The sequence below is a fragment of the Mauremys mutica genome, chromosome 13 (assembly GCF_020497125.1).
Source record: "Mauremys mutica isolate MM-2020 ecotype Southern chromosome 13, ASM2049712v1, whole genome shotgun sequence".
Taxonomy (NCBI): Eukaryota; Metazoa; Chordata; order Testudines; family Geoemydidae; genus Mauremys; species Mauremys mutica.
The window spans coordinates 15,829,636-15,838,219 of NC_059084.1; positions in this window are offsets into that span (position 1 = coordinate 15,829,636).

The window sequence follows — 8,584 nt, forward strand, 5'->3', positions numbered from 1 at the left end:
CTCTCCTGCCAATAACGTTTGTGGTTTCATTGTTTCATTCTGGCAAAACTCCAGGGGTGTAAAATAAACACAGGCCAGGGAGCTGGCAGATGGCATGCATGGTCAAGGACAGAGGTTGGCTGTGTCTTTATTTTGTCTGCTGAAGGATGATGATTTTGTCCCTCCTTTCCAAGCCAACCACCACTAAGCTAACCCACTCTCCAAGTCCTGATTGCATCATGCGTCCAGGAAAGCTGATGTTTAAAGTATCCTGTTGCCAGGGGGCATTTGACAGGAAGTTGTCCATCATGAAATTCAGTGTTGCCGTAGGCAGGGGCGGCTCTAGGCACCAGCAAAACAAGCAGCTACTTGGGGCAGCCCATTTGCAGCGGCGGCAGCTGGCAGGGATCCCGCCTAGGAGCTGAGAACTATCAGGGGGCCCTGGGAGCTGTAGTTCCTTGGTTAGCTCCCTGCCTATAGAGCCAGCTCGGGAGCAGGGAAAGAACTACATTTCCCAGCATTCCCTTTGCCGCTATCAACAGGAAAGGGTGGGGGAGGGAGTATGGTAGCTGAAACCTCATGCTGCAGCTTGCTGTGAATGGAGAGCGCACCGCTAGAGCGGGGTGGCACCAGGGACGGCTCCAGGCACCATCACACCAAGCGCGTGCTTCGGGCGGCAAGCCACGGGGGGGCGCTCTGCCGGTCGCTCCGAGGGCGGCAGGCAAGTTGCCTTCGGTGGCATGCCTGTGGAGGGTCCGCTGGTCCCGCGGCTTCGGCGGACCTCCTGCAGGTGCGCCGCCAAATCCGCGGGACTGGGGACCTCCTGCAGGCAAGCCGCCAAAGGCAGCCTGCCTGCTGTGCTTGGGGCGGCAAAATACCTAGAGCCGCCCTTGGCCGTAGGTCATTTTCAGCTGCTTTTATGACCTGCTTTAATAGATGAACGTCAGGGAAAGTGTGCAACCCCAGACAGGCTAATCTGACGGCTGTATGTTTGTGCAGTCCCCAGCATAATGGGGCCTAACCTGGTTGAGGCCTTTAGCCACTACTGTAATATAGAAATGTCAAATAATACTTATAATAATAGCACCTGCTAATAGGATACAAAGGTGTTTGTGCATGGAGGGACCTGATTTTTTCAAATGCTCCCATTCCGAATGAGAGAGTTACTGGCAGCATAACCTGCTACAGTGCGGTCAGAGGAGATCTCCCAGTGACAACTTATTAGCCCAAGTGAACAGCGCAACTCAGGCTCTGTAGCTGGGGCGGCTCTAGCCATTTCGCCACCCCAAGCAGGGCGGCATGCCGCGGGGGGCGCTCTGCCGGTCGCCGGTCCCACGGCTCCGGTGGACCTCCCACAGACGTGCCTGCGGAGGGTCCGCTGGTCCCATGGCTCCAGTGGACCTCCCGCAGACGTGCCTGCGGATGCTCCACCAAAGCCGCGGGACCAGCGGACCCTCTGCAGGGACGCCTGCAGGAGGTCCACCGGAGCCGCCTGCCGCCCTCCCGGCGACGGGCAGAGCGCCCCCCGCAGCATGCCGCCCCAAGCACACGCTTGGCGTGCTGGGGCCTGGAGCCGCCCCTGCTCTGTAGGTGTTTTTGTCCTAAAACGATGGTTCTCATTCTTTTCCATACTGGGAACACTTTCTCCATATTAAAACCCCCAGGGGTTCCCCTCCTACCTAGCCAGGCTCTCCTTCCAGTTAGCAATATGAAAAGGACACAGTGGTCGTTACTGAGAACCCTGTTCTAATGTGTTCTCTATGACTAGCTGAGCAAGTCCCCCTCCCCCCCCCGCACACTTATCTCTGAATTCTCTAGGTGCAGGGATACAATAAGGGGGCCCGTTCTAAAAGCGATAGTAGGTTCCTGGATCCTTCCCTTAAGTCTTTGGACCCAGAGAACTCCTGATCCTAGTGTCTCCAGCAGCATCTTGAGCCTTGTTCTCTGGACAAGTAGAGGTGGATGATCATTCAAACCCTTGATGTGTGACAGTGGCAGTTTCAGGAGCCTCAGCCTGAACACACTGAGTTGTAGGAGTTTTTCCATGCTGCCCTGAGACCGACCGGTCCCTGAGCATTATGAGCCCAAACCAATGCCCCATGAGAGTTGGTCTGTGGATTTCAGTGGGTGTCAGATCAGGCCCTAAACAATAGGAATCTGCTGTTTATTTTGAATCTCACTACAGAGCTCTCTGTGTCAGTGCAGCTCAGGAAGGTGGGATCTTAGATGCATATTTCTAAAGTCTTTTTGCTGAATACAGGGCAGAAGGTCACATTCCTACTATTGCATCAAAAATGAGCTCATTAGAGGAGGAACTGGGGTGAAATTCCATGGGTTTGTTATACAGGAGGTCAGACTAGATGATCTCATAGGTTCCTTCTGGCCTTAAAATCGCCAAATCTGTGAAAATCTACAGCAGAGAAAAAAAGATACGTGGTGCGTGGATACAAATGAAGGGCCCCCTTCTGTGGCATGCTCAGCGACTGGCAGGATTGGGCCCCACTATAAAAAAAAAAAAAAAGGTGTTCATTTTTAAGTATTGAATAAACTGAAACAATTCTGGCCTGCGCTGTATCTTGGGAATTGGGATTGCAATTTTCCAGCAGGAATAAGCAATTGAAAAAGACCAGACAAGGGACTGATGGGAAAAATGAGCACCAATACCCTTTTTTTGGATTTTTTTTTTCTTTATTTCTCTAAGAGCCTAGTTATGTGTGCAGACGGCCAGTGCGGCCATTTGATCCTCTGGACTCGGTGACGGTTTTGCTCCCTTTCTGCAGCGTCGCTCCTTTGTATTTACGCACATGACTGCTTGTGCGTTTTCAAAGATTACTCTCCCTTTTCAAATAGAAAGCAGTGACTGAATAAACATGGAGCATTGTCTTTGAGAAGGGCCCAGGGCGCCGTGCATGTTTCTTGTAAAAGTTAAAGCTATTGTGGTCTTTTCTGCAGGTAAAAAATAACTTATGCTGAGGTCTCCAAGCCTCTTTTATGGGGCTAGGACAGAGAGAAAATGGAAAAGTTGGTCAGTCACGTGCGCTTTCTCTTTTGATTACCCTTGTCTTGTGAGTGCTTTGCATGGAAACATCACTGAATAGGGATCAAGTCCCTCTAGTGAGTGGGGTGGAACCCTGCATTAAGATTGTATTTGCTTGTGTCTGTTCTCTAAAGCCATCCCTTGAAACTTGAGTACCTAAGGCTAGGCACCTAAGTCTACATAGAGGCACCCTAAAGAAGTGGCCTGATTTGCAGCTGGGGAACCATTGAAAGACTTGCCAGAAACAGACAGGAATGGAGGAGCTTCGTCACTGCCCTAAACGGCAGAGGCGTAATAGGAACACGATGATGATGATCTCATGTGGAGAGTGGTGGGAGCCGAGCACATCTGAATAGTAGGCTCCCTGCTTACCTAGGACACATGTGAAGCTGGCAGCAAAGTTTTCCATGCCAGAGGCTGAGTGGCTGGTCTGCTCTTGGTGCCAGGCTCTCAATAGAGCGACCTTCTCCTTAGATAACTGTCCAGGTGACAGCAAGACCTGTAGGGAAAGCTGAGTATGACTAAGAAGTCCTTCCCACTGGCTGGAGGGAAAGGGGCTTTCAAGGAATTATTCTGGGCTGTTTTTCTTTGTAATAACTAGTGTGAGGATATTAGTAATGAATTGCTTGGTGGAGTGAAGTAAGTCTGTGCCTGCCAAAAAGTCATGTGGCGAGTGGCTTGCTACCCTGTAGCCAAATGCTATAGTGTGCAATGGTACTTATCTGAGACTGTAGATAAATCCCCCAAAAAACTGGCTTGACAACTAAGGAGCGGGTACTCCAGCTGTCTCCCTTCTCAGGTGCTAGTAGTGACAGGTGAATGACACACACAGCCATTCAGAGCAGAGCTGGTTGGATGTTTTTGGACAGAACCCTGTTCTGTTGGAGAATGCCGATTCGCCAGTGTTGAAACGTTCTGCGAGAACATGTCAATCTGAGGAAAATCCCATGAAAACCAGGCAGGTTTCTGATGGAGCACCACCTGCAAAGCAGGAACCAGCCTCATTTTCTGCCAGCTCACCTGGTTGGTTTCTTGCAGGCTGGCAGGGAGCCAAGAGCTTGGAAGTCTTAGGATCCCTACTCCCAGGCTTGCAGATCCTCAGCAGACTCCCAGGGCTCCCAAATTCTTGGCTCTGGGACAGCCTGCTAGGTGGACTAAAAGCCTAATCCTGTATTTTAATCATCAGAGATTAATTCTGAGCTACTGGCCAGGTGGCTGAGCAGCCATTCTGTGAAAAATTCAGAGAATGATTTTTCCCCCCCAGATTTTGGAATTTTTCATAGAATGGAAAATTCGGTTCCAGCTCAGCTCTAGTTCCAAGTAAACCATGTTGATCCTTTCAAGAGTGCAAACTTGACCAGTGGGATATTTCACCAAAATAACCCAGATGACAGAGGAGTGTCTTCCAGGTTGCAGTGACCTTATGATGTAATGTGGCACCCAGAAAAGGCATCATTTGGAAAAGGCAGCTTTCCCACACTTGGATACATCTCAGAGTTTCTCTGTATCATAAACCACAATGAGAGGGCAACAGTGCTAGCACAGATGAAGTTCCCATAATTCACACCACCTTGGCTGATTCATCTGGAGCGGAACAACTTCTGTGAAAGACTCTAATAAGGAAGCCAGGTTTCAGGGAAATGCAAGCTATTGTCACCTCATACATGTCAGTTCCAGGTTCGTGGACATTGCCTGCTGGAGACCCCTGGAGACCAAAGTCCTCTTCTTACTTGCTGAGTAGGCATAGCATAGGCAGCAGGAGTATAAGCTTTCCCACAACCCCCTCACAGCAACTTCTAGCCTGGCGAAGCCACCTCCGTGGTGCTAGAGGAGTTCAGTCTATGGCCTCGCTGCTGAGACCACTGGCTGTGCAAGCAGCCTTGTCATTTCTTAGGGTTCTGGACTGGGATCCCACTCACTCACCAGATGTTGACGTTACTGACCTGGGTTAGATTTTAAGGAACAGCAGGTGGTGGAAGGTTCCGGGAACCACTACGATGCATCAATGAGCCCATGTCTGAGATTTATTTAACAACCAATAGGGCTATTCACACCTGAAACTCAGATGCTAGAGAGCTTTCAGAGAGTGGGAGATGGGTGGCTCTAGCTTTTACTAAGCAAACGCTTTTAGTAACTTGTCTTAATAGGATAGTCCGGGGGTGGCTATTGAACTCTGGAATGTGCTATAGGGAGGCATTGGGAGATTAGCGTGTGTGGCTAATCAAATAAATCTGCTTCACTTTGCACTGGGGCTCGATCTGCCCTATATTCACAACCAGAACTCTCATTGCCCTGACAGGGAGCTGCATGTGTGGACTGACCCTTGGTTTGCTGAGTTTCCCTGCAGGGCAGATTCTGCCAGGACAACACTCTACTTCTCAGGGACAGAGCTGTAAAAAGCGTTCTGATGACATGGACTTGCAAATAACAGAGACGTTTGCTAGGGCTGAATTCTCCCCCCATTATTGGAAATGGGAGCTGAGGACCCAATAACTCCCAAATTCGCAGTGGTTGGGAAACCCTATCTTTGTATTTGTGGTTGGTTTTTGTTTTGTCAGCAGTGAAAAAGGGCCATAAATTCTTAGGGTAAACAACAAATTGGGAAGCTCCTCCCTGGCTCTACACGATCTACCCTTACAGCTTTCACACGGGGACATGTCAGCAGCAGCTCCAGCAATGCTCTTGGGAGCCGTTATTGGCCAATGCAAATTAAAGCAGCCTTGAGGTTGCTCTTACTTGTGCCAGGGGCCAGATTGGTCCTGTTTAGTCCCAAAATCAGGGGGAGGGGGTCAGAAAGATGCCAATAACCCACCTTTGCTCCCCCTTGGCTCCTGCACTAAGCTGAACTTGACCAGACCCCGAGGATCAGAGCCCAGACATACAGAAATATTTTAAACACCAAAACATGCAGAACTTCTAATCCCCATGCACATCCCTGTGGTACGAGGTCTTTTAAAACGCAGCCCTCTGCAGTCTTTTACTACAACTACCAACTGACTTCTTATCACTCTCATTCTATCAACATGAAACTGGTCAGAGAAAAAAAGTACTCAACCCATACTCCTCGTTGTTATCTAAGCTACACCCAATCTGCTTTCTGCTTGGGGACATACGCAACAAACTGCAGTAACTGTATGTCAGAAGGTTAAAGGATACAGCCAGGGGACAACTGTACAAATAACTAGCAGGGGCTCGAGGCATTTTAAGTTAAAGCAGATTTTAAAAGCCTCTTAGTAACGAGGATGCCTCTCTATGTAGGGCCCTAGCAAATTCACAGCCATGAAAAAACGTATCACGGACCGTGAAATCTGGTCTCCCCCTGTGAAATCTGGTCTTTTGTGAGCTTTTACCCTCTACTATACAGATTTCGCAGGGGAGGCCAACGTTTCTCAAACTGGGGGTCCTGACCCAAAAGGGAAGTTGCACTATTTTGGGGGGGAGGGATCACGTATTGCCTCCCTTACTTCTGTGCTGCCTTCAGAGTTGGGTGGCTGGAGAGCTGCGGCTGTTGGCTGGGCGCCCAGCTCTGAAGGCAGCGCCCCACCAGCAGCAGTGCAGAAGGGTGGCAATACCATACCGTGCCACACCCTTACTTCTGCACTGCTGCCTTCACAGCTGGGCGGCAGGAGAGCTGCGGCTGCTGACTGAGGGCCCAGCTCTGCAGGCAGCAGCACAGAAGTAAGGGTGGCAGTACCATACTATGCCATCCTTACTTCTGCACTGTGCTGGCAGCAACTCTGCCTTCAGAGCTGGGCTCCCGGCCAGCAGCCGCTGCTCTCCAGCTGCCCAGCTGCGAAGGCAGCGCCGCCACCAGCAGCAGCAGCAGCACAGACGTAAGGGTAGCAGTACTGCACACACACACAGCCAAAAACTTTGTGACACCCCCCCACACACACACACACACACAACTCCTTTTTGGGTCAGGGCCCCTGTAATTACAACTCCATGAAATTTCAGATTTAAATAGCTGAACTCATGTAATTTACAAGTTTTAAAATCTTACGACCGTGAAATTGACCAAAATGGACCGTGAATTTGGTAGGGCCCTATCTATGTGAAAATCAGCCCTTTTGTTAGTGTTCCTGGCTTCTCTCAAAGCTTCTTACTCACGGGAATGTTTGTCATTAAAACCATTACATGAAAATAACAGAGCATAGAATGAAGGTGAGCAAGATGTTTCTTCATAGTGAGAAAACCTTAAACCCTGTAACTGTATTTTGCAGGTGTGTCTCATGCATACACCAGGGCAAAATGGTTTCGGACAGTTTTTATTTGTCAAATAAAAGTTGTTTATTTGATTTTGCTCATAATTTCCCTTCATTAATAGTAATTCAAACCTTGAATGACTTACTGAGGAGCTCAGATACTCCAGTGCTGGGGCCATATAAAATTTAGGCACAGAGAGAGTATGATTGATAGATTGATAGCTAGAGAGGTTGATGAATAGATACTTGCAAAAAAAGTTAATTTTTAATATCTTAAATGACACTAGATTGCTACCAGCCACTCAAGATACGCTGCATCCGTGTTCTCAACACCAAGCCTTCAGTCTCCCTCTGGCGCCTCCTCTTGGGAGAGATTGTGGTCTCCAGAGAGAGGCCAGCCTGGTGCAGCACAAGGATGTTAACACACCTGTTCCATCCCCAGCTATGGGGAAGGAAGGACCTAGATATGACTTGGCATAAGTGGGAAAATATACATCATTTCCCACTTTCCTGAAAGGGGGCTGGGAGGTAACAGTATCCCATGTGCCTACCCTCAAGGCATTTTTGACTAGCTGAAACAGATGGCACAAATTCTCTCCTGCATCCCTTCCCCCTGACCGTGGGGTTGCTTTAAACCTCGGCAATCTGATTACCAGTGTTAATCTGATTATATTAGTGCATTAAGCATATTGTTTGAAGAACATGCAGGTCCTGTTAGCTCGAATATGTACTGGGCTTTGCAAATTAGACAGAGTAATGAATTTGGAAACTGGTGCATTTCAATAATCTATTTACAAAGAGGGTAAGGAGCATCCCTGGTAGACCTATCAGGAGCATCAGTTTAGACTGAATGTTTTCAGAGTAATCTTCCCTCCCTAGATTATGAAATTAACTAGTTCCTGTCCACTCGGGTTTGGGGGCTGCCCTAGAAAACCACAATGAATGTTTGAAAAGGAAAGATGGTCTTGTGGCTTCGGCACTGGCCTGCAAGATGGGACTTCCGGTGCTTGAATCTTTCCTGGTCCTGACATCTTTTTCCTGGGCCTGCCACAGACTCAGTGTTACTTTGGGCAAGTCACCAATCTTCAGAAAACAAGAGGCTCATTTATGTGCCTACTTTGCATATTTAATTGCTACTGTTTCATTTCCAGTCCCAGAGCTCCATGTTCACAAAAGGTAGGTTACACATCTAACTGCGTGTGAAATTACAGTGTCTGAATGTGCTGATGTGTATCTGTAATTTTCTGAATACTTAGGCCTTGCTAATCCCTCTTTGCCTCAGTTTCTGTATCTAGAAAGTGAAGATAATGACACTTACTTACAGCCCAGGAGGGGCAGGTGAGAGGCTAAATCCACTAATGTT